General features: G+C 40.4%; 1 protein-coding gene, 1 long non-coding RNA gene and 1 pseudogene across 7 annotated transcripts in view; 1 reads left to right on the top strand and 2 right to left on the bottom strand.

Moving 5' to 3' along the window:
* Positions 1-2004, bottom strand: part of ADGRG2 (adhesion G protein-coupled receptor G2) — a 99386-nt gene extending 97382 nt beyond the window's left edge. For 2 of the 6 annotated variants that reach the window (XM_036226434.1, XM_036226433.1), the window contains exon 1: positions 304-1328. The gene's annotated coding sequence lies outside the window, so the exon portion shown is untranslated. Of the gene's footprint in view, positions 1-303; positions 1329-1358; positions 1525-1635; positions 1674-1976 lie in introns of those variants that run through there. The other 4 variants (XM_016147000.2, XM_016146990.2, XM_016147008.2 and 1 more) reach the window with 4 other exon arrangements.
* Positions 1-26958, top strand: part of LOC107511989 — a 179149-nt gene that overhangs the window by 101223 nt on the left and 50968 nt on the right. The gene's annotated exons all lie outside the window — the stretch shown is intronic.
* Positions 13181-13300, bottom strand: LOC118608334 (annotated as a pseudogene).

The raw sequence follows: 26958 nt of genomic DNA on the forward strand, positions 1-26958 counted from the left end.
AAAATAACACCCTTGGAATAGCTACAAAATTTGGCCACTTTTTGTTTTTTGGCTTTTATCTGAGCAGCCAAACCAAGCAATGTCCATCTCATTTTAACTAAGCAAAACTCCAAAACACTAAGAGGACACCCCAAATCCTCTGGAAATAATGCACACTTTTATCCCTTAGTTTACAAAATATTACAACATCAAATTTAATTGTATAGTTTATTAATAATTAAGCTCTTAATATATTGTTATTAATATGAACAAAGCAATAAATATTGACATACCATGTATAACAGGTTATACTCATAGGCTTACCTCTTAAAATAGTCGGAGAAGTTGAGAAAGATGGGAGGAACTGCAACATCTAGCTAGTCTCTGCTTAATAAACCTTCACTCTCCATCACCCGCCAGCTCTAAACCCTGTTAGAAGAAATGGATCCTTTTTTCTGCCTGTGGTGACTATTAGGGTCAGCTATATAATCTGTGGGGCCCAGTGCAAAATGAAAATGTGAGCCCCTTGTTCAAAAATTAAGAATTTCAATAGCGACAGCGAAGATTAAATCAAATAAAGGTTGTATGCCCGTGAAGCTAGCTCTACTATAAAATAATGTATTTGGGTAGTAACTGGCAAGAAAAGTAAAGTATTTCGCTACTAAATGAGTAGCAATCGTTTTGACGCGTTTGGGGATGAGGTGGGGTTGCAAAGTCTTAGGACTTCCTCTCCCAATCTCCCACTCTTCCTAAGGTTTTCAGACTATTGGACTAAAAGTACTTTCTGTAGGGCCTGCTATATAAAGTGTGGTCCATGGAGCAGAAGCACAGCAGCATCTGAGAGCTCATTAGAAACGCAGACCGTCAGGCCCCACCCCAAACCTACTGAATCCGAATCTGCATTTTAACAAGATCCCCAAGGGAATCGGGTGGACAGTACGTGAAAAGAAGTGTCACTGTCGAAGCAGCCACGGAAAACCTCTGTGTCTGCCTCATCTGGCTCTCTAGAGGCCCATCAGCTCTCCTCTTCACCTTATTTGTAGTTCCGGAGCCTCGAGACCGCAAGTCCCCGTCGAAATGCGCTCGCCCGAGACCTCCAGCCTCCTCTTTCCCCCTCGCGAACCCCTAGGCTTCTGGCTGCCGCTCCATCCCGCCGCGCCCGGGCCACCTGTTCTGGGTCCCGCCAGGCGATGCTACGCCAAGTCTCGGGCCTGGGGCACGTTCGCGCTCCCGAGGCTCCGCCGCACCCACTCCGCGGCGCGAAAAACTGAGTCCCCGCTTTAGCGACTCAAACCGATCGCGCGAACGTGACTCGTGGCTCCGTTTCCCAGAGGGTTGGGGAGAGTTTGAGTCCGTTAAAAGCTTTTTGATACCCTCACCTTGGAGAACGCGTCGCAGGAGCCCCCTTTCCCACGGCGCGCACTCTCCCACTGTCGGAGTTTCGGCCCCCGAAGCTCAGCCCTCTGCCTCTGCCTTTCAGGGCCGCCCTGGGCCCCGGCTCAGAGCCGCAGCCGGGAGGAGGGAGCGTTCGCCCCGCTGTCCCGTCGCCCTCCAGGTCCAGGCGCTGCGCCCGAGCCGCCCGCGCCCGTCCCCAGCTCCGTGGGCTGGGTCTCAGGAACCCAAGGGGATAGACCCATCCCCGCGCCGCCCGCTTACCTGCCGGTCCCCACCGACGGGCTGGTTGCTGGCGCCCTCCGGCCCTCCTTTTCCCTTTCCCTCCCGCCGCGTCCCTCCTCCCGCGCGGGCTGGGCACCGCCCCCACCGCTCCCGGATCGCTTGCCTGCCCGCCCGCTCTCCAACCGCCCAGCGGCGTGGCGCGTCGGGCACTCGGCAGCGGCGAGGCTGGGCGCGGAGGCTGCGCGCAGAGGTGGAGAGCGGGAGGGGTGCGGAGAGTGGAGAGTGTGATCTAGCGGCGCCGCGGGCCAGAGCTCTGAGGGGAGCTCTGGGCTGAGGAAGGGAAGAAAAGTGGGGGCCACAGGACAGGCGGCACATCCCACCCCTGCCGAGGTCCCTGCGGCGCTTCTGGACTCCCTGAACCGCTAGACCCTCGGATGTCTGATGTCGGATCGTGTGCGCTTCCTCCGCGACCCCAACCTCCAGAACCAGCCGCTCACCTTTAGGGGTCGCCCTGGTATCCTAATGCCGGTCCCACCACTTTCAAGCACCTGCGCACTGTGATGGGTTGAAACACCGAGGTCTCTCTTCTGCCTCAATACTCCTGATGCAGATATCAGATGTCAGACCACTTGGAACGGAAATTGGGAAGATGGGTTAAAGGAAAACGTCCTGGGAAAGAATTCAGCTCTATGGTTATCTGGTGAAGGACATATTACACCCCATACCTAGAAATTGGGATCTCCAGCACTCTGACTGCTGGGCGAAGTCAGTTGTTCCTTCCTGGTCCTCTCTACTTTTTCTGTCAGCATCCGCACTCTGCAGATTTCATAGAATAAAAACTAGATCTGGATAGGACTTACAGATCACCTAATCAGCTTGTCAAAGTACCCCATTTTACCGATACGAAAACGGAGGCCTAGAGAGGTCTTGGTTGTGTTCTACAATAGGAATTAGTTGAAGAAACCAGCAAAAAAAAATGACAGCTGTGAATTCATTGTCTAGCTCTTTTTCCCATCTCCTGCTTTACAGTCAAATAATTTCTATATTTGCAAAATGCTCTCTCACTTTAAAAGCAAAAATCTCTTTCATTAATACATGCAAGAGAATATTCTACTTTTCTTTACCAACAGAACAAAACTCTAGATTCTGAACTGCATTCACGGCTTTGGAGAGGATGTTTATCAAAGTGCAGATCTGCAGAGCACACCCTGGCTGACTCTGCCATATTAGACACAAGGGTGAGATATATAGTTTGTTTTGCAGGAGGAGTTGAATTTGTTTTGCAAACACCAACTTATTAACACTCACAACACTCTAGCTGGATAAATAAATGGAAAGTGTTTTCAGGGAGATTTTTGGTTGGATTAAGGGGGAGTGGAGGTCAAGAAGCTCATCTAGGTTATATAACAAGTTCGAGGCAGAATTATGATGAGGGGGAAAACTGTATTTTAATAGACAGATTGATTCATTGTTAATCCAAATGGTTGAATTTAACCCTTTGAATTAACACTTGCATGTGTTTGACTTATCACAAAATAGACTTCACATTATGTACAGCCACCAGAGCTCTCATACACTGCTAGTGGAAGTATAAATTGCTTCAAACATTTTGGAAAACTATTTGGAAGAATCTATTAAACTTGAACATACAACTGCCCTATGTTCAGCAATTCCCCTCTAGGCCTACACTCAACAGAAATGAGTGCATATGTTTACCCAAGGATATGAATGAGCATGTTCATAGCAGTGTATTCGTAATAGTTCCATATTGGAAGCTACCCAAATGTCCATCAACAGAATGGATTGAAAACATTGTGGTGGCATGTTTGCAAAATGGAATACCAGACAGTAATGATAATGCATGAAACACAGCTGTGCTGAGTATACATGAAGAACCTCATAAACAATTTGAGCAAAGGAAGTCAGATATGAAAACATACATACTAGGTGATTTCATTTATAAAGTATAAAATAGGCAAAACCAATCTATGAAGTTAGAAGTCACGATGATGGTCACTGGAGGCTGGTGCCTGGAGGCAGTTAGAACGAAGATAAGGAGGCTTTAATAGGGCCCAGGTAATGTCCTGTTTCTTGACTTGGATGCTAGTTACGTGGATCTATAAGTTTGTGAAAATTCATCCATCTGCTCATCTATGATATGTATACTTTTCACCATCTATGTTTTACTTCGATGAAAAGCTAAAATATGTATAGCTCATATTAAATTTCTAAAGTAAGAGTGACACCAGAATAAGTATGCTTTTCCTTTGTTTTAAAAAATGTCGCTTTAAGGAAATAAATCTAAAAAACAAAAAGGAGACACTCCTTAGCCTAAAATTCAAACTTCATATTTGATGCACTTCCAGCTAAAATTTTATTTTCCTTGACACACATTCTCAGTTCAACATAATTCTGCCACTGGGACCAAGAGAGGTGAAAAGAGGTTGGGACCGAGGAGGGGTTCCCAGCTCTCCAGCCAGGGACTCTCTGCCTTTTCCTTGTGAGGGAGCCCTGTTCACATGCCTCCTACGCAGACACTATCTGGTGACATGAAGGAAAGCCGTGGGTGCTCAGGATTTTCATTCAAATATTAGCCACAGCCTGTGGGAAGATGTCCCAGCAACTGGAGAGAGGGCAACTTTGGCTCTTGTCCCACAGGGTCTTTGAGCCGGGGATGGAATTTGATCATCAGGCATCGGCTGGTCAGGACACATGGCAGAGACTGAGTAGGGAGGGCAGAAATCCTTGTCTCCTTGCCCTCTCCCACTGGTGGACGCCATGGTGTGCACTCTCAGCAAGGGGAGGTAGCAGAGGGCAGTTTCAGTGCTCAGGGCCCAGCCCTCTTCTTAGAACTTCAAATGGAATTTACCTGTGGCCAAATAGTCTAAAAATATACCACACAACGGTTTCAAACAGTCATTATTTTCCAAGGCAAATGAGCACAAAAAGAACATGAGAATTGGGTGCAAGTCAAGACAATGGGATGAGGAACTAAAATGATGATGATGATGATGATGATGATGATGATGATGATGATGATGATATACTGATAATGATAATTGTTAACATTACACTTACTATGTGCTGGGCATGTTACTTCTTTCACTTTGCCACTAAATCCTCATGGCAACCCACTGAGGATTGTCCAGCTGATGAAACTGAGGCACAGAGAGGTTAAATAGCCTCTCCTAAGGTCCACAACTAGCAACTAGTAGCATCAGGACTGGAATCAATTAGAGTGTGACTCTCAAGCTCCTGCTGTCTTAATGCTTGGATATGAAATGTGAAATGTTGGGATGGCAAAAGCACCAGATAATCTGAAAATGAGCGGTTTGGCGTCTACCAAGTTTTTCACTAACTAATCAGTGTAGTCACTTAGATTACACTGTCTGGCTTTCAGTTTCCCTACCTGTAAAATACATAGGGGGTAACAAGATTGATCTAAACTTCAGTGTTAGTGCTACGGGTGGTTTGGGGTGTTTTAGGCCCCCCATAATCTCCGTTAACACTCTAACACCATATAAAAGGCATCTAACAAAAACAATGTACAGTACTACACAAACAAAACAAGAAAAGTCCCGTAGCCAACATGATCTTCACTTCCCACACAATTGTAATTAGATCACGCCTGAATTTCTTCTTTATAGAAATTCTAGAGCCGCCACTACTCAGAAGTCCTTTCTGGCTTAAGTCATTTGTTTATTCAACAAACATGTATTTAGTGCCTACAGTACCAGTGAGGATAACCTAGGTTTTGCTACAGTAACAAACAACTCTCAAAATCTCTGTGATAAACACAACACAGGTTTATTTATGTATTACACTATGTGCTCATCATAATATTTTTTTGGAAGGAGGGCCTCTACTTACTGCAGTCCCTCAGAGCCCCAGGCTGACTGAGTAGCCATCTTCTCAAACGTTGCTAGTTGTTGAGCTAGAAGGAAGAGAGCGCTCTGGACCTCAAGTATTTAAATGCTCCAGCCCAGAAGTGATGTACAACACTTCTGCTTCCAACTCATCAGCTAAAACTGTTCACATAGTTGCACCCAGGCACAGAAATTGCAGTCCTATAGGACCCAGGGAGTGGAGAAGTAGAAATAGTCATGAACAGCACTGATGACTGCCATACCCTCTTTGTGCCAGACCCTGGGCAGATGAAGATGGGCAAAAGGTGATCTTAGTCTTCCAGCCACTCACAGTCAAACAAGGAAGTCTCTGGCAACACGATTCCATCCCTTCCCCTGTGGTGTAGGCTTTCTTTGGTGGATCTAGGTGAAAGACCAATCACTGCTGATATGAGTGAAGTCACCGCGTGATACAGCAAATTTTTTCTCTAGAACATTGTGCTAGTTGTAATGGTGGTGAACCTATTGCACAATGGAGGAGATAAATAAATCACACACTCCCATGGGAGGCAAAAAGGCTCTCCTTGTGAAAATACTGAATGAAGACAGTTGGACATGTTGTCATTCTGTTCGATGAAAGTTACAAATGACAGTTTAATGAAAAATGAAACCAGACTTTGGCCTCAACCAAGATGAGGATAGTGGGACCAGCCCTTTTTGAGAATGTGTTCCAACTTGGGAAGAGCTGAGCGTGGCCCTGTGCCAACACAAATAACCAAGAATCCAGAGGAAACTAAATGTATCCAAGTAGATCTGCATGCTGGCATTAGCTTGTGCAACCAATACCACCCTGCCTACAGGAAGCACTCTCAGGGTAGAGACTGGGTGAAGGAAGATAAGCCCATTAGGTTCTTAAGTAGTCACAGAGAGGGGACAACTTTCTGGGTCAGGCTACATCCAGCTCAGTCCTAATCGAAAGTCTCTAAACAGTGATGTCCCTTTCTTGGAAGTACCCATGAAGTCCTGGTCATGAAATTTTAAACCCAATCTTTTGGTTTACCTGTCTCTTAAACCACAGGACATATTTCAGGGGAAAATTCTGGACAGACACACCACTATAGCACTCTAGTTTGTCTGATGTGCATTTTCTCCTTTGGGGAAGATACTTCGAGACTACGCAAATATCCTGTTTCTCCTCAGATTTTCTCCCATTAATTTTAGCATCCATTAGTGGATCATGCCCACAAACAATGATTACTGTGGTGTTCTAATAGGGACTTTTTATTTCTCTCATTCTTTTTACATTACAGTAATTCATTGGAATTCTTCTACGGGGAAGAGCTGTGCCTTCTCTCCCATTTCTTTACTTGTTCAATTATTTATTTATATCACTGTGGACTCATGGGTAATTATTTTAGTCTTAGGTTATAATCCATTGTTATAATTATTTATTTTGTTGTCGAATTGTCTTGGCTTTAGTCATTGGGAGTTCTTTCAAGTTAGCTCCTGTGTCCCATCATTTTTTGAGCATTTCCTTACTTTCCAGAACCAGAGTGTATTCAGGGCACATCTTGTTTTTTTTTTTTTTTCCATTTCACCTCAAAAGATACCTTAAGTCCTTCTCCCTTTTAAAAAAAGTATTTGTGTATTTTTAGCCAATTTACCAATTGGAGACCCACTGCATGAAGTAATGCTCCATTTTATTTGTCCTAAGTTGCTGTTTTCAAGCTGTAATGGTTATTCTACCTGGATCTAGTGTTTGAGAACTTGGTGGAAAAAAGTGCCTGTTAACTAAATACATCCGTCATCATCCTAGAATATTTTTGGTATGCCCATTGACCCCATACTTCCTTGGTCTCAAAGCACAAGAATCACAAATCCAACTGGCTTAAATCATAAGGAAATGAAATATGTTATTTCAGGGAACTGGAAGACCAGAGGCATGGTGCAAGATTCTGGCTCTTTTTCTCTGTGATCCTTTCAGCTCTGCCCTTAACTTGGTTTCCTTTATGGGCATATGTTTGCAGTCAACAGTAAAGAAGGCAACAAGCTACCTCAGTTGTATCTATCAAATAGGGTAAGGGAAGGAACAGGGTCATGGAAGGAGAAGGAGAAGAAAAAATCTTTCTTTAACCGTGTAGTAAATAGCCTTCTCTTCCATCTGATTGGGCCAACTTTGATTGGCATGACCACCTCTGAACCAATTCAGCTGCCAGGAAAATGCCAGGCACTGATTGGCTTAAGCCTGGATTCAGAAACCAGTCATTATAAAGCGGAATGTGATTAATATGATTGGGAAGGACAAGTGCTTCTCAAATATAAGCCTGCATTAGAATCACCAGAAGGGCTTATTAAAATACAAATTGCAGGCTCCTCGCCCAAGAGTTTCTGATTCAGTAGTCTCCAGTGAGGCCTGACAATTTACTTTTCTGTTGTACATTTCTAACAAGTTTCCAAATGATGCCGATGTTGTTAGCCTGGAAATTACACTTAGAGAAACACTGGGATAGACTTATCAGACTAACTCTGAAGCTAGGGATGAGATCAGTGTAACCTAGTCACACGGGCTGCGTGAAAGAGGGGTGAATGATAAGCCAGTGCTCCCTCAGTCTTTAATGTTCATGAATCACTTGTGGATCTTGTTAAAATGCAGATTCTGTTTCAGTAGGTCTGGGGTGAAACCTGAGATTCTTCATTTCTAACAAGTAATGCTGATGCTGCTGATCTGTGGACCCCACACTGAAGGAGGAGGCACTACACCCCCCTTCTCCCTGATTCAGGCCTTCACTCTCCCACAGCCACATGCTGCACTATCTTCCTAACAGAGTCCCCTATATCTCAATTGTGAATGATCCAGTTGGCCTCTTAGATCAGTCCACAGCACTTCCTACGAACTACAGAATTTAACCCAGATTCCTTGGCTTGGCATTCAATGCCTTTTGAGATCCATCCTCAACCTAATCCCCTGTGTAAATCCTCAGTTCCAGTTGGAATCCCCACACATTCTGCCTAGAATTGGCCTTGCTCATTCCCATAACTTTATCTTTGCATTTGCTCTACTCCTCACCTACACTGTCTTTCCCCATCCTCTGCCTCTTTGAATCCTACACTTCTGTCAAAGGCAAGTTCAAAATTGATCTATTCTTCAACACTTCAGCTTCTCTTTCCTCTATAGATTCTACAATTATTTGTCAGCCCCAAGGTGCTGGGCAGCTTCAGATGTCCTTTTCTCCCCCAAATTCCCCAAACCTTCATTGTCTGAACCACTCATTACGCTCTGATGACTTAAGGCCTTGAATGTTGTTCAAGTTTCAGTTTTAATCTTCTACTAGAATATAAGTTCCTTGAGGGCAAGTCCTGCTGCCTCCTTTTTTCCTTACAGCGTTCACCCCTATATCTGGGTATAGTAGATGTATTTGTCAGATAAAGTTAGGCTAGGTGGCAGTGACAACCCTATAGTTCAATGGCATAACTTCACAAAGGTGTATTTCTCCCTCACATGAAATTGGAGGTGTGACAGGCTACCTTTCCCCACCTGAAAAGAAAGCTTTCAGGAACATGTGCCTCCAAGATGGCAGAGGCAGGGAAGAGAAGGGGGAAAGAGGCACCTGGGCTTTTTAATGCCTGAACCCAGAAGCAATACATATCACTTCTGCTCACAGTCAGTTGGCCAGTGCTATCCTCTGGCTCTAACTTAACTGCTGTAAGGCTGGGAAATGTAGGAAAGCGCATGAGATATTTGGTGAGTACTCTTCTATACCACAGTAGATATCAATGGTTATTTCTTAATCGATAGTTTGAGTCTCTTTGTCAGGGTCTTTTCCAGCTTCAAGAGATCTTTCTTGAGAGTTAATGACCAAGACCACATTGGATTCCAGTGAGGCCTTCCCTGATCATCCTATTTATTTGTACTTTGAAATTCCCTCCTTCATTACCCTGGGCTGGGCTCTCTCTATGCTTTCTTCCTGCTTTATTTTTTTCTCCATAGCATTAATTGCCAACCAACTTATGTTACTTACTTGTTTTGTGTATTATCTGTCTCCCTGATAAGACAGAAAATAAGTTCCATAAGGAAAGGACTTTTTTTTTTTACTATATATTATTGCTGTGGTATCCCCAGTGCCTAGACCTATGCCTGGCACATAGCTGGTATTCAATAAGTAATTGATGAATGAATAAATGTGTGAATCATGGATTTATATGAGAGGAGGTGATGCTTTTTTTTAACTGGATACCTTTCTGGATGGCATTGGTCTTGCCTAAGTAGTTGTATCAAAGGAAAAGTATATATTAACTATTAAAAGCTTGTACTTTCTCAAATTGGTAGTGTCAGCAACTTCCCTTGGTCCTTTGTTCTGTTCCCTACTATACCCCACTGTACACTCAAGACTAGGAGAAGGAGAGAGTAAGGGAAGGCTTTAGAAATATTGGTGTCAAGGTCTTTCTTTTCTTAGGTTTGCCTCTGGATGGACCACATCCCTAGGGTAGGCTGGGAAAATCATCGGAAAGCAGACCACTAAATAGAGTTTCCACAGACACTCTGGAACACTGATGCTCTCTCCCTGCACCTGAAAAAAAAAAGTTCAAAAAACAAGTTATTCTCCGTCACCAGGTTAGATGCCCAGTTTCCCTCCAGGGAACTAATGCCCTGGCAAGAACAACAATAAGTTCCCTTTCTCCCAGCTAGAGAGATGGGACTCAGGAATAACTGCAGTCCCTTGCTTTTTGTTTCATCCTCTTTATTCTTTCACTCCACAAAGCAAAATATGATAGTAGAATAATTTCGTAGCTTTTCTAAGAAATTCCTCTTTGCTGGCACATAAAAAGGACTCTCCTGGGTTTCTGCCATTGGCCATGGAGCTTTAACACATTGTTGTTGGCTCAGCTGGGGAGCCAAGATGAGTAAAATATTCTCTAAACTCCTGTGGAAACACACAGCAAGTGTTTCCAACCATACTGTATTATTTGACCCAAAATATTTTCCCCCTTCTATTTGCCAATCCATGTGTTACTTCCCTCAAAACTCCAAGTAGCCCTCCTTTCCTAAACTCCACAGCCTTTGGATTACTAAGAGGATCCATGACACCATTAACTAGTTTTGTGACCTTCAGTGAGTTACCTTCCTTTTCTGAGCTTCTAATTAATTTCACATCTCATGGAAAGGGATCTTAGAGCAGAGTTTCTGAAACTTTACTGTGAATCAAAATCATCAAGGGCTTGTTAAGACTGATGGCTGTGCCCTCAAACCAGACTTACTGATTCAGTAGGTTTGGGGTAGGATACCAGGATTTGTATCCCTAACAAGTTCCCAGTGAGGCCAAAGCTGCTGGTTCAGGGACCATACTGTGAGAGCCACTGTATTAGATGAATTTTGAGATTCATGCTGCTTGTTCATTCAGTGAGTCTGTAAGTCTGAGTCAGTGCTCTTTTGGTTGAAAGTGACAGAAAATTGACTCAAAATAGCTTAAGTAAGAAAGGGAATTTATCAGCTCGCATATCTGGGAAGGACAGAGATGAAGTTTCTGGATACAGGAATTCAAATTATGTCATTGGATCTCTCTTCCCTCACCCCACACCCCTTAGCAGTTGGTCCCAATCTCCTCTTTCTACACAGGGCTTCTTCCATGCTAAGTGGCATGAGGCATAGCTGTAGACACCTCCAGCTTATATTAACCTAGATAGCAATCCCAGAAAAGAAATAGAACTCCTGCTCCCTGGTTCAGTGTTTAGTAATCCCAAGGATGGATTCATTGGCCTGGCTAAGCCTAGGTCACATGCCTCCTCTCTAAGTGGGAGGCTAGAGCATTAGGATGAGCAGTACCATTCTCAGACTGTCACCTTTATATCTGTATTGTTCGTTGCCATATTTTCAGGATCTACTGCTCAGCACATAGCAGATGTGTAACAAATACTTGCTGACTGAATAGATGAAGCACTTCATGAAGAGTGTAAACTTCGTTTAGTGAATCTAGAAACCTTCAAAATTGGTGATCCTATATACTCTGCAAGTAGTGTGAAATTTATTCAGATTTTCACACAACATTACTATACCTACCCAAGGTAGTTTGTTGTTCTTTTCTCTTTTTTCTCTCAGTAAAAATCAGAGGAATTATGTTAAGACCCAGCATATCTACCACCTCTCACATCCTTTTGGGTTTCTGAGGCTCATTCTGATCCTACCTTGTCTTTGGAAACACAGTCATGTACCCTTTTCCTCATAAATAATGCAAATTATGGTGGGGTTTTTTTGCCATTTGTATAGATTTTTTACTTTTTTCTTTTAAAAAGATTTTTATTAAAGTATAACTAACATACATATTATAATATATAGTATTCTATTTAAAAGCATAATTCACTCAGATAGCAAAAACATGATTCTTTGTTTAATTTTTTTCATTTTGTTTCAAATGTTATACTTTCACTTTGAAGATAACTATATGCAAGTGAAATTTGACAACCAAAGAACCCAATGACATTGTGGTTTAAAAATAAAGAATAGATTTTCTGTTTTCTGGTCTTAGGGTACACCATATTACCAAACAGATTCAGAAATCAACACAACCTTAAACTCTAAGTTCATTAACTATGGCATTTGTCATCTGACAATTCACCAAATTATTCTCATTTACAAGGTTATTTTCTGATTCTTTATTTTTGCTTTCTGGTTGTTGTTTTTTTTTGCCTAGAAAATTGGTAAATATTTTTAGTGACCATAATTTTCAGACACAGACCTATTTCTTTCACATTCTCAAGGCTCAACCAGCAAGAGAAGTCAGACACTGAGATGCAAAGACCTTGATATTTTGTGGAAAGAAGAGAAACCCTATACTTTCTTTGCTGGCCTTACCCCTCCTGTTCTGTTCTGTTCTATTCTAGAACACTCAAAGTCCTTATCTCCAGCATGAAGATCTCAGAGTGTTCATATTTAGCAATCTTGATCCAACAGGAGAGAGTTGATATTGACTGGTGATATCCATGCCTCCAAGTATGGGAGCCTCCATTGGCAACTAGATGAATTAGAAAGGTCACCAGCTAACCCCCACCCCACCCCTACTCCTTTCCACTCCCTTATGAAAGCAGAAGTTCTTTTGGTTAGAAGTTCTTTTGCTTATGACAGTTAAAGACATTTCTTGTCTTTAGTGAACAGAATTATAATGCCTGATCCTCTGACTTCTTGCAATTTCGAGTGTAGTTCTGGGACCAGTATTGGCATCATCCCTGGGCGCTTGTTAGAAATGAAGAACTCGGGCCTCACTCTAGACTTACTACATTAGAATTGTTTTCTTTAAAATAATACAACATATATGCATCTTTTTAAAATAAAACAATTTAAACTATAAACATAGCTCTCTTGAAAATTGGTTGTGCTGCTTTTTAAAAATAAAGGTTTTTTTTAATTAAAAAAATTTCCCAGCTTTATCAAGATATAATCAACACATAACAACATTCTGTGAGTTTAATATGTACAACGTGTTGATTTGGTATATTTATACATTATAAAATGATTACCACCATAGAACGAGCTATCACCTTCTTCCGGTCGCATAGCAGAGTTGGTATTTTCACAAGATCCCCTAGCGATTGGTATGTACCTTAATATTTAAGAAACACTGTTCTAGATACTTTTATATACTCTCTTTCTATTCCATATTTTAAAAATTGTTTTAGGAAAGTATTGACCCCTTACCCTGAATATATTTTTCCCTAAAAATCAATTTTATTTTATTTTCATTTTTTTATGACTACAGCACCCGGTCTTCCTAAGTGGTCTCCCATCCAAGTACTAACCAGGCCCGACCCTGCTTTAGCTTCCGAGACCAGACAGGATCAGGCTTGTTCAGGGTGGCGTGGCCGTAGACTCTAAATCAATTTTAAAAACCCTAAAATATTAATGCCTTCCATTTGCCCTCATTTTGAGGAAATAGTTTTCCCCACATTTTCTCCCTTGATTTTCTCACTTTTAGTCATACATTTTATTCATCATTCCAGAAAGTGATTCTGTGAAATAAGGGACGTAAGACTGTTCCTCAGAGCCCTAGGGGACTATGTGTAAAGCCATTGGTCACACCCCTTATGAAACAACTAACTTCTCATTGTCAATGTGAAGTCTTTTGTGTCCTCAGGATAGCTTTTGCACACAGAAAATATTATTCAGAGGCTAATTTGGTTCTTGGAAATAAAATTTGATTCAAATTAAATTAACAAATTAAAAAACTTAAAAACATCTTTAGCTTTTAAGGTCAATTTACAAATCTTATTTTTTTATAAACATAACTGCCTTTTATAAGTAATTTACAGAGACTTTAACAATTAATTAATTAGGTTATTTTAAATAATTTTAAACTATACTTATATACTTAATGTATTTTATTTTCCATTTAAGTACATCAGTTGTTTTCTAACAAACAAGTTCCTCAAGAATGTCACTGATTCTAATAAATCTAATAAATTTAACTTCTAAATAAGCTGTCAAATGTTCTAATACTGTTTGCAAACTTGGTAAACTGACTGTCACAAGCCTAAATCAATTGTTTGTGTACACATTTTAAATTAAAAACATAACGTTAACCTGTTAGGTAATCAAAATTATCTTAAACATTGTAAGTAAATATAAACAGAATTTTCACATGGAATACAAAAATATTAACCTTATGGATTTGACTTATTTATCTATCTCTATACTTAACTGTAAAATTTTTAGGGTTAAATCAGTAGTTTTCAACGGAATGTGATGTTGCCTCCCAGGTACATTTGCCAATGTCCAGAGACATTTTTGGTTTTCGCAAATGAGGTGGAGAAGTACTGCTGGCATCTAATGGGTAGAGATCAGGGATGCTGCTAAACATCTTACAGTGAACAGGATAGACTACCCCATGACAGTGAGTTAGTTATCCAGCACCAAGTATCAATAGTGCTGAGGTGGAGAAACCCTGGGTTAAAGGTACTATTTAAAGAGACAACTATGTCATCGCAAGCAGTTTGGGGTTACTCCCCAAGTGAATTTTGGGGTTACCGTCTCAGTTAACTAAGATTTTGTCAGAATGTGAGATCTGGAGCTACAGACATTTAGAGTAATCTTTTCTACAACTCAACTGCTTTATGGTGCGCCCCCCACACACACACACACACTTTTTTTTTTCATAGTGGCTTTCCCAACAGGCAACTCCAAGTTCAGATCCCATAAAATGAGATTAGTTTTGCTTTCAGAATCCTCCTAAGTTCCAGTCAAGGCTTATCTACTTTTGTTACTTCTTCTACCTTTTTTATCGGATAAGAGTCAAAGAAAATCTGAGACCCTTCAATCCAGATTGCTTCACTATCTGATTGGATTCGCTAAGTCTATTTACAACTTCATTCTATTATGAAATCCTATCTCAGAGGGCTGAAATACTTAAATGCTTCCTGTTGGATTCTGCATATTTGTCAGGTTTGCTCTGGCTAGATAGTCAAGTTCTAAACTCATTCCAATGCCAATTATGATGATGAACATATATATTTATGTAAATAAATTAGTAAACTATGCTATATTAAAGTATTTAATAATCTATAATCTACAATACATGATATGTATAGTACTTATATAAATGAATAATATATATTATTGCATGCTTACCATGTGCCAGGTACTAATGTCTTACATTTAATATTGTTCTAGACATAAGAACTGTGGTTTAAACTGCTGATAGGTTCTTGTAAATATCTCTTTCCATGCCCTCAAACTAATCAAGGTTGCCCATCCAGTCATTCAGAAAGTATTTACTGAGTACTTATTATGTTCCAGATACTGTGGGAGGTGTTGGGGATGAGTAGTTGACGAGGATAGACATATTCTCCACTTTCACTGACATTCCAGTCTAAGGCTGTTTTTAGGATTAAATGAGATAATATATGATAGCCCTTTATACCTCCCAAATCACTGTGCGAACTCCAAATAATCAGGAACTCAGAAGCTATAGCAGATTCAAGAAGGAAAACTTTGCATCTACAGGGTTTAGAGTCATCTCAAGATTGAATTTTGGAAAGTTTCTTTCTTCTTTATAACAAAAATTATAAAGTAACTTGGTTATACTGTTCTTTAGTGGATGAATAGGGTAGACAGAATCAGTAAGAGATGCTTTCCCATCTTTAATCTGTTGCTTTTAAGATTGCCCTGGGGACCAACATCCAGCCAGCAGATGGGGAAAAGGGAGAGAGGACTGTGATGGGTAGTTTTTGATGGGCCATCTCTGGATGGTGTACTTCACTTTTGCTTACATTTCATTAGCTAAGTTAAAGCCCAGTCATATGACCATACCTAACTTCAGGAAGACGGGGAAATGCAGTCTACCTAAGTGCCCAGGAGAGCAAGTGGCCAATAAGTACATAAAAATTTACTTATCATCATTAGTCATCAAGGAAATGCAAATCAAAACCCTAGTCAGATACTAATAACAAGTACTGGTAAGGATATGGAGAAATTGGAACCCTTATTCACTGATGGTAGAACTGTAAAATGGTACGGCTGTTTTGGAAAACAGTCTGGTAGTTTCTCAAAAGATTTCATATGGAGTTACCATGTGACCCAGTAATTCTACTCTTGGGTATATTCTCAAGAAAAGTGAAGACATATGTTCACACAAATACTTGTACATCGATGTTCACAGAAACATTATTCATAATAGCCAGAAGTGGAAACAATCCCAATGTCCATCAGCTGATGAATAGTTAAACAAAATAAAGCATACCAATACAATAAAATATTTTTTGGCCGCAAAGAGGAATGAGGTACCGATACATGTTACACCAGGGATGATTTTTGAGACAATTATGCTAAGTGAAAGAACTGTCATAAAAGGCCACATTGTGTATATTGAATGATTCTGTTTATATGAAATGTCCAGCAAATCTATAGAAGCATAAAATAGATTAGTGGTTGCCTAGGGCTGGACTGGAGGTGACAGAGGTAGATTTGAGGGAAATGGAAAGTGATTGCTAATGGATATGGGGTTTCTTTTTAGGGTGGTGAAATGTTCTAAAATTTATTCTGGTGATGGTTGCACAACTGTGTGAATATGCTAAAAACCACCGAGGGAGCTGGGAGAGACTGATGTAAACAAGGGGATGACAAAATGATGTGACATCAAGGTAGAACAAAATATATCAGAGAAAGGAGAAACCTTACATCCAAAACTACTTAAATGGCAAAATCCTGTGCTGGGGGCTTTTAGGGATAGAAAAGTCAATAAAACAGGTCTCTCTCTATCTTCAAAGCATTTACAGAAGAGCAATCCTTCCTTCCTTCCTTCCTTCTTTCCTCTATCTCTTCCCACTTCCTTCTATAAATTCTTCTTGATTAACCAGTAAGTTCCAAGCACTGAATTTTTTATTTAGCTTTCTTTCTCTAACCCAGTTTTTCTCCCTTCCTTCTACTTCTCTCAGACCCCGGTGCTTTTCTATTATCTCCTAAAATAATTTATTCAGGTCCCTATCCCCATGGATGCCTAAATGACTGATAAAAGATCGAAAATGTTATCCTTCTGTGGTTGAGACCACTCATTAACCTTTCTTCTTTAGGTACAGAATCTTAGTTTTATTCTGGATCTCAATGAGACCAGTGATAAGACTATATTACCCAATTACCTTTCAGCTAGTGTTGACCATTGCAATATAAAGAGAAGTTGTTGGATGGGCTGTGCAGGAAGCCTCTTTAGAAGGGGATAGAAACTGGCATAGGCCTTTTGCCTTTCTCTCTCTCTCCTTTCCTGCTGGCTGAATACATATATAATAGCTTGAGATCTAGTAGCCATCTTGGACTCTGAGTGTAACTCACAATTATCTTAATATATGCATGCCCACAGCAGAACAGATCCAGGTGATGAATTGGTGCCTGGAGCAACATAGCTCTAACAGAAGCTATCTCGGCTTAGTCACAGTGGCTAGGAAAATATGAATCATGAGGGTTGAGAAAAGGAAAATTGTATTACATTCGTGATATTTAAAATCTACTATGTGTGTGGTTGTCTTACGCATTATTCGATACTGAGTTATGTCTAGGGATATAGTTCCCAAGACAAGGATTAAATATATTTTTTAACCTGTAAGAAATTGGGAGCCAATGTGAAACTGCAACTCAAGCCTCTATTTCCAATCTCTGCTCTGACTTTAAAAACATATTAATTTGCCCAAACACAGGGACATTTATCCATCTATAAAATTATATAGTAAATATTCAAGTTTTCCAAGGAGTGCAACTGAGCTGCTGAGCCCCTTGAGCTACCAATAAAGAAAGTCCTTCTCCACACAGACCTCTCTAAAGCCATGAATAGCATCTTGCTGAAATTTGCCTAATCACATTTTCCAGAAATGCCTCAAATGTTTATTTTCATTTAAAGGGATTAAAAATTGCTTGCCAGTTATTATAATGTATGCTTATATCAAACAGAACACCCTTGAGACTTTCTAATTACATATTCATGAATAAGAAGAAGGAATCCCATGGAGAGGATCAATATCCATGAATATGTATATATAGTTACAGAAGATGGTTCTTACAGTCAAAGGTCGAAATCATCAGTACCCACCTGAAAAATAGATGACTTTATGTGTAAGATCATTTCCCTTCAAATAAAGCCAAACGGACATTTCAAAACAAACAAATAAAAATATACTATTTAGAAGAAGGCAATAAGTAAAGAAGCAAGTGGACAAGATCTTTGGCAGGTTGTATTGAGATCAAATATTAACTTATTAGTCAGAGTTCCAGCAGGAAACAGAAGACACACTCAGCCAGGATCTGTGAAGACAATTTGATAAAGAGACTATTTATGAAGGTGTGGGTATGGTTGAGGGAACCAAGAGATGTCAGGGCACCCAGAGACCAGCAACTGTGAGAAGCTCTTACTACTGCTGGGCTGGAGAGAAGGGGAAGAAATGGTGTTTCCAGCTCCCTCCCAGTGAGAGCTGGAGCCGTGGAAAGGGGATGACTAACAAACACTGTAGCTGTGAAGGGAGGCAGCTGCCACCATAACCATATTGATAGAGAAGGGAGAAGCCGGGAAGAAATACCTTAACCTCTCTCTCTCTTCTCACCCCACCTCCAGCATCCCGTGGTGACTCCCATTGGCCAAACCCACACAGAATCCAGAGGATAAGGGAATCTAGGGTACAGAGCAGAGATGGGTCAAGAGTGGATTAGGAAGGGGGATTCAAGGAGAGGATACTATGCATGCTGTAAAATGTGTAAGTGGGCATAAAAACAGTACCTACCTCCTAAATTTATTTTGAGGATTAAATGAGAAAGTGTAAGTCAAATTCTTAACTAGCTTAGAAGAAGCGTCCAATTAACACTAGGTAGTGTTTTTATTGTATGAGCTATTGAATATGTAGACATAATTATCTGTTTCAAGTTATGGCCAGTTTATCAATCAATATTAAGATGTATGACCTCTTGAACATAATTTTGAAATCTGGCTTACATGGATGTCTTTTAAACTGCATGGCTTTATAGTCCATAACATCAAGTGATGTATCAGATAACAAGTTCATCTCATTTAAACCCATACGATCACATGGTCCATTCAAATCACAAAGCAGAAACCAAAAAGTATAGAGAAACTTCTTCCCCCTCTGGAAAAATAATATGTTAAAAGTCAAAGTTTTTTCTCTTTTGATTTGCAGGTGGACTCATAAAGCATTAATATTTGAGATTCTTAAGCTCCCAAAATTCTTCCCCAACTGTCTTGATTCCTGAAATTCTTTCATAAAGGAATAAAGCTTTTCTTTTTGCAACTGAAGTCAAGACATGAAATGAAAATAGCCGTCGGGAAAAGAGCATATTGGCCAAAAGTTCAGATGCTTCCTTTTTTTATACAGGCAGGCAGGGAGTGAATAGGCTTCCTTTTAACAACCCGGGCCCTGCTGAGACTGACAGAGGCAAGATAAGCGGGAATTCTCCCCCCACCGATTGTGCCAGGGAAGGAAGGTTCCCCAGGCCTGGGCTAAAATAAAAGGGGGTGACTCAAAGGCAGTTTGAGGCAGTGCCAGACAGCTGCAGGGGAGAACCAGAATAGTTCTTGACTAGAGCCAAGTTCAGGGCTGGGAAGTCAATTTCATGTGTGCCATCCAAAAGGTGAGGCCAGGACAGAAAACTAGTATGGAATGTGAACTTTGCTTAGGGGTGATGGTCAAAATATTTAACAACAGGTGGAATAATATAGAGATGCAGATGTAGAAATATATGTGGATGGAGATAGAGACATATTTGGATATATTGGTACATATATTAGTCAAAAATTAAATGCATATAAATCATCTTATTCTCTAATTAAACTCTATTTTTATATATTATAAAACAGCTTATTAAGTCATTCATCAAATAGTTCACAATTTCTAAATTATATGTTGATTTTTGGAAAATCTTGATGAGTGTTTGACATGGGCCATTACTGCCAAATAAAGCCCCCAAATGAGCAGTGCTTTTTCATAGGGAGCAATATCAAATTCTTTTTAATGACTATGCCATTAAATTGATAGTCATTAGGTAACTTATAGTCTCAATTCATAGATAATTCATCTTAATATCATATTGTTCATGGTGCTAATGCCTTTTCAGCTTCTGCTGAACTTCTAGCATTGACATTTGGAGAGTTTCTGGCTCTTATAATTCTGTTTGATAATTTTGTAGATTCAACATCTTTTTTCTTTTTGTGATATTTTATGACTAAGTCCTGAAAATCATTTGTTGGAATTTTATATAAAGCTAGTTGTCTTAACTTAAAAAAATTTTTGTTTTTCAATCCAAAGATTCAAAACATCATTTGGTCAAATTTCAGGTTTCAATATTATGTGGTTTTTTCTCTTATATTTGTCACTAAACAACAAATCTATTTTAAAATAATTTTAAAGATAAATGAATCATATTTTTGTGAAATTGATATTCACTTAACTTCAAAGGGTATGTCCTAATTTTTGTCTCTAGTATCATCCACCTCTGTTTCATACTTTTATTTTATTTTATATACTTAACTTTTCCCTTTCATCTAACTAATCTGCCATCTTTAATATCAAAACATTTCTTTCTTGCAGAGCTGAAGAAAGTTACTGACACCTCAATTAGAATGTCATTGACTTAAGCCAAATCTCTTAAAAATATTATTCGTCAAATATTTAATTAATTATATTTAACAATTGTGTTTAAATGATTATACTTTAGGCTAGATGTCATCTCTAAACTGCTTTTGCAGCTTCGCCCTACAGACTGCCCAAGAGATCCAAATATTCTCATTCTCCTTATTTCAATTTCCAGATTTTCTGATTTTTGGTAGTATATTGTAAAATTAATGAAGGAAGGATTTTAAATATTTTACTTTAGAGGTTATTAAACCTTTTCTGTAATGGACCAGGTGCTAAATATTTTAGGCTTTGCATGACACAAGGTGTCTGTAGTAACTATTCAATTCTGCTACTGTAGTGTGAAAACAGTCAACAGATAATATATGAATGAGTGGACATGGCTGGGTTCCAGTAAAACTTTATTTCAGACATGCTAAACATGAGCACATCCAAGTGGAACTGTTCGGATTGGTTGACTCCATGAGTCTGGAATTTTAGGAGTGTACTGTGGACAGATGGATATAGATTTCAGAGGGAAGGGTCATCTAAATAGTGGTGGTAGTTGAAATCTTGGGAATGGACTCATCTGTGGGAAAAGGGCTATATGGAGAAAGGAAAGAAAGGAGAAAAGTCGAAATAAGGAGTGAGGAAGTAAAAGGAGAGGTGTGGAGAAGGGAGGAGAAGTGAGAAGAGGAGAGATAAAGGAAAGACTGAGGAAAGGACCTTGGAGAACTGCAATATTTAAGGAGAGAGGAGGCAACCATGAGAAGCCCATGAAGAAGACAAAGAAAGATCAATCAAAGATCAGGAGAAACATGAGGAGAAGGTAGGAGTCAGTAAGTCAAGAAAAGTTCTGAAAAGGAAGCAGTGGCCAGCCCTATGGTGTGAACTGGATTTGGCGATGAAGTCCTTAACTGCCTTATTGTGAGCAGTTGCAGAAACTTCCTAGAGGCTGAAGAAAAATCAAAGTGGTTTGAATAATGAATAGGAGGTGAGAAGTAAGAATCATAATAAAGTAGCTGGCGCAAAAGGGAAGGAAAAAATGACTATGGCAAGACGAGAGAGAGAGTAAAAAGAGGGTTTGATTTGAAAGTGTTTATATCTTGGATGAATAAAAGGCAGAGGAGATATGAGGGTTGAAGATGCAGGAAAATCAGGTAACTGAAGTACTGGGAAGGGATAATGTAAGGTGAACACTCCCTCACAGAAATGGAGGGAAGACCATAAAGGTGGAATGGGGAGAGAAACTGTCTGACTCATGGGTATAGCAGGAAGGAGAGGAATTTCTCTTTGGCTTCCATAGTTTCCGTTGTGTCTGAAAGAAGAGAACGTAAAGTGCGTTGTGAAATTTTGAAAGAGTTGCTGTGGACCGTGGGAGAGGGAGGATGTGATCAGGGATTAGAACTGTGAAGTTAAAGGTCTTAAGATTCTGGGTAAGTGCCTCTAGTTCTCCACAACTACTTTGCCCTGGCTTTACTGATATTGCAAAGCTGCGATGTCATCAAATAGGAAATTAAAACTATGTAGCCTATATTTTGTGCCTGGGATTTTCCTATCCCATTCCCTGCTGCTTCCTACACATGGCCAGCCATTTAACATTAAGAGCCACCTCTCTACAATGTTTATACAATCCTAGTTGGGGATAGGAAGGATAAACAACCAAGCTGAGTCCCAATGGTCCCCCCATCAACCTTAAAGCATTATGAGTCCCTAAACAATTCTGCTTGGGTTCTTTGTCCACAGAGTTTACACAATCTGGTTATCAGCCCCTGGGGTACTTTCAGGCTGGCCTTGGAATGTGACTGGATTCTCCACATGCCCCTGTGAGTGGTTCCCTTCATTATAAAGATATTAAGTGTCCTTGAGGTCTGGTGTTCAAAGTTACCAACCCAAGAAAGGCCCCTCAAGTGCTCCCCCAGCCCCAACAGGTGTGAGCTCTCTCAGAGTCCTGCGATTCCTCCTCAGGTCTGGACACTGCCTGGGCTTTTCTCTATTTGCCAATGCCCTTCTTTGCTGCTATGTACCCACCCCCGCCCCCACCACCACCACCAGCAGGTGGGCTCCCCTGGACAGTTCTATCCACGAGATTCACTTTGACAGGTGCTTCGAGCAGCAGCAGCAGCAGCCCCTCAAAGGAGGCTGTGCGACCCTGCCCCTGTACGTGCCTTTCATGAACTAGCATGCCTCTGCTCTGGTTGCCCAGAGTTCTGGGGCTCCAGTGAGGACCCAGCACAGCACAGCCAAGTGGTGCAACCTCATACTCTCTGGCCTCAAATGCCTAGTCTTCCATTTGTGGGGTGTCTGTCCCCTCACTCTGACTCTAGCACGCTCTTAGCGTCTGGAGGTAGATGGACTCATGGCTCTAAGCACTTGGTAATAGAATGCCCATTTTTTCTGGTAAGTAGGCCTGCCTTGTCATAGGCTGGAGGCCTTCCAACCAGCCAGTGTATCCATCTTTGTGGATCCCATCCACCAGTCAAGGTAGAGACTGAATGCTACCCCCTCCATTCAGCCTTCCCTCGTGCCTGTGAATAAATGTCATTTTTTTCTTCTCTAAATAGCCAGTATCTCATCTGTGCTCTAAGTTTATTCGTTCATTCATTCAATAAATATTTATTGACAATTTTCTGGGACCAGACTCAGCGCTGAGTGCTAGAACACAAGAATGAAAACATATATCTCCTACCTCATAGAACTTTCCAGAGTAACTGGGAAACAGTTGTGTACATGCAAAAATTAATATTAAAAAAATTTTGGTGTGGTAGGTAGTATAGTTAAGAGTGTGGGCTTTGAAGCCAAACTGCTTGGATTTGAAACTCAACTTCACCAGTGACTGGCTGTGTGAACTTGGGCAAGTGCTTTAACCACCACGCTGTGCTTTAGTTTCCAGATCTGTAAAATAAGATAGCAATAATACTTACCTCATAGAGCTTAGAATACTGAAAGTGCTCTATAAGTGGGTTATTATTATTACTTTAATGATGGTAAGTACAAATGGAAGTTAGAGCATGGGAGGAACATTTAGTCCTCTTGACTTTATATTAGAGTTCTTTATGTGTGAGTTTTATCTCTCCTACCAAATTCTAAGATCCTCCAGAATAAATTTATATTCACAAACAGCATAACATTTTAACTCAATTCTTTGCACTTAATAGGCACTTAGTAAATATCTAATTGTTTAATGAAAATGGATTCACCCAGATTTGAGTCAGTCCCCAGGCCGTTCCAACTGGGTATAAAAGTAACAGGATGTGCCCCCTGCCTTCCAGACTAAATCCTGAGGGGCTACCTGGGTCTGTGACCAGAGGAAAGGAGCAAATTAAAATGAAGAAAAACATTGCCTTACTTGGCAATGCCATGTATTCATGTTGGGCTTTACATTTATTCTCTCTTCTGAAGGCTATCTTGGGATTGGCGTTTCTACTTCCATGATGTAAACGTTTCAAGGGTTGGTTACTTGGCTTTGGAGTTCACTGGGTGGAACTCAGCTCTCAAAAATCTATCCTGGGAGCTGTTAGCACTTTCCCACTCCCTACCCCCTTAATAAACTCCCTGAAAGAGAACAAAAATTTAGTTTTAAGGTCCACGAATGCAAACAACTTACTGTTTGCCTAAGAACGTCACTTCTCTTTTCTTGAAGTAGTCGTCATTGACTTATTATGGAATTTTCCAGAAATTCTTCAAATTTCTTAAATTTTGAGTTGTGTGGTTCTGAAAAGAAAACATGTCATGCTGGTTTTAATGGGTTTGAAGTCCTGACAAGTTTTTATTCTGGATTGAACTCTAGACAGATTTTGAATTAATCCTAGTAAATGATGGACTGGATAGTTTGCTGGTTGCCAACTTCACTGAAGTAAATTAAGGCAAGTTGAGTTAATATGTTTTTCTTTCCTACCTTGGGTATCACATGCCTGACTAATACCTTCATTACTATAATTTCCAGTCTTCTGTAATCTCATTAGAGAAGTGTTTTTAAAATACGATTTCATAAAACATATGCAGAACACTAATCAGAAGTTCCTCAAGTAAATTTGTATTATGGCATAGAATTTTAAAAGGGGCATGATTAAAAACTGGGGCTAGATGCAGCAAGAATGTAATGGATGTTCATAGGCAGGGCGGCCTATTTTTGAAGGTGAAGGAATCACAAATTTAGAGAAGAAAGTCACATTAGAGATCTTCCCACCCAACTACTTACAGATTGCTAAGTCCTTTCTACAGTATGCAGGACTACTTGAGCATCTCCAGTAAGAAACAGATGTTTGTATATCAGACTCTATTGGTGCTCTGTCCCTACTCCCTTGACATTCAACTCTACACTCCTGGACACTCGCGAATCTCTTCCTGAGGGCATTTTTGTTGGAGCACATTCAGCCCACATGCAGGGCAAGCCTGGAGTATTGGAGAGTTAGTGCTTTTGGAAGCAATTCTAAACTAATCATAGGTGGGGAATTGGTGAATAAATCCTCCACCTCCCTGATCCTTTGCAGGGACAACTCCAAAGTGTGCTCTCTTGTGTCTCCCAGAGCTCTCCGAGAAGATTGATCTTCAGTCAAGTCACACCAGTAACTGGCTTGCTAACACAACTGTTATTGTATTCCTTTCTTTCATGGTCTCACTTCCCCTCTCTCCAACCAGTATTTCCTGGGATTACCTCTCAAAGAAACTTTTTGCACTTGAATCTTCGTCTCAGGGTCTGCTTCTGGAAGATCTTCCAAGCTAAGATAATTCTTAGTACTGCAACTCTAGTTAGGTCTTTCCCACTTATCTCCTTGATGGTTTTGTATATTCCCTGGCTGGCCTCTAGCCTGCAATCTCTTTTCCTTCCTTTCTTACCACTCGTTGCTCCCAGATCATCCTTCTTCCTAAAGCATTGCTCAGATGTATCATTCCCCCTGCTCTTTTACTATTACTCCCACTGTTCCTTCTAAATAGGAACAAAAGTCCAAACCCCTCTCATAATCTGGACCATACCCCTGCTCAGCCTTTGACCCACAATACCCTTGAATGTGTCAGGTGCTCCTGCTGACCTACCCTGTGTACAGTTGCTAAATATTTGCAAAATCAAAAAGCTTAAAGGAAGATGAGTAAAGTCAGTTGGGCATTATACTTCTACCTTTATCCTACTTAAGAGAAGTTCAACATACTTCTTTGCACTTAGAAATTTTCTGTAAATACATTAGAAACAGTACCTCCACTTGACTAGTTTTTTTTTCATTCCAGAGCTGGGGCTCTTATCAGTACAATTAGAACAAAATTCCACATGTAAATGTCCTCTTGTAGTTTCTTATACTGGATTTAACTTTAATTTCAGGGAATAATTAAGCAACTGGTTTTCCAATTGCTTTTCTATTTGTTTAAACTAAAATAGGTACTATAATGATAAATATTTCCTAAACGGAGACAGAGGGAGAGAGACAGTGGCTATGTCGGACTAAGAAACGTGAGGCCTCAGTTCTGTCCTGACTTTGCTCGTTATAGCTGGGGTAATACTAAACAAATCATGCGACTTCTCTGAACCTCAGTTTCAGTAAAACAAGGAAGCTGTCTCTAAGGTTTATTTTATAACTAAATGCTGCTTAACAAATTGTTATGATTTGAAGCTGTGGTTGCTGAGAATGAATAGATGGGTATATTCAAAGGTTCAGAGATTAATCTAAATTTGTTCATTCATCCCATAGTTTTAGTTTAGTCAGTCCAAAAATCCACTTATTTCTTAAAGTCCATTAAAATGATCAATGAGTGTTACCCATTGGGACATGAACTGAAGTTAGCCAGTCTTTGCTCCCCCCACAAGCACCTGCCCCTCCCCTTCCACTAATATCTTTCTGACCTTCAGGATGGATGACTATAACATGCCTAACTTGGTCCTGACTTCCTCTTGAGAAAAATAAATATTAAATGTGAAATGAAAACCACACATGTAATAATATTGGGATTAATGAGGTGCTGAATTGTATTCCTACTTTGCTATTGTTGGCAAGTGTGGTATTCAACTGAATTCAAAACTTTGGAGTCATTTGTAAAACAGAAATGTTAGTCCAAAGTTTTGCATTCACCATGTGGTTCATTATCCTACTGAAATGGAATGGCAGGGCCCTCCACATCTGGAAGGCAGGACAGGAAGTACTGGCATGATGTAGTCTGGGGGTCTGGGGAAGCCCCCCACCTTCAGCCTCCATGCTCATCCAGTCTCAAAGAAGAGAAGAGGAGAGAAGAGGAGAGGAGAGGAGAGGAGAGGAGCGGAGAGGAGAGGAGAGGAAAGAATAGAATAGAAGAGGATTGTTTCTACTTATCTAGTTCTGGTGACAGTTGCTGTGAAGGGTCATCCATTAAACTATAATTGGTCATTAAAATATAAACTCATTCGGTTCCCAGATTAACTTGTCTCCAAGCAGAGCTGGAAAGGAATGTAAATTAACCCTCA

This window comes from Rousettus aegyptiacus, unplaced genomic scaffold (assembly GCF_014176215.1).
Source record: "Rousettus aegyptiacus isolate mRouAeg1 unplaced genomic scaffold, mRouAeg1.p scaffold_m13_p_9, whole genome shotgun sequence".
NCBI classification, from domain to species: Eukaryota; Metazoa; Chordata; class Mammalia; order Chiroptera; family Pteropodidae; genus Rousettus; species Rousettus aegyptiacus.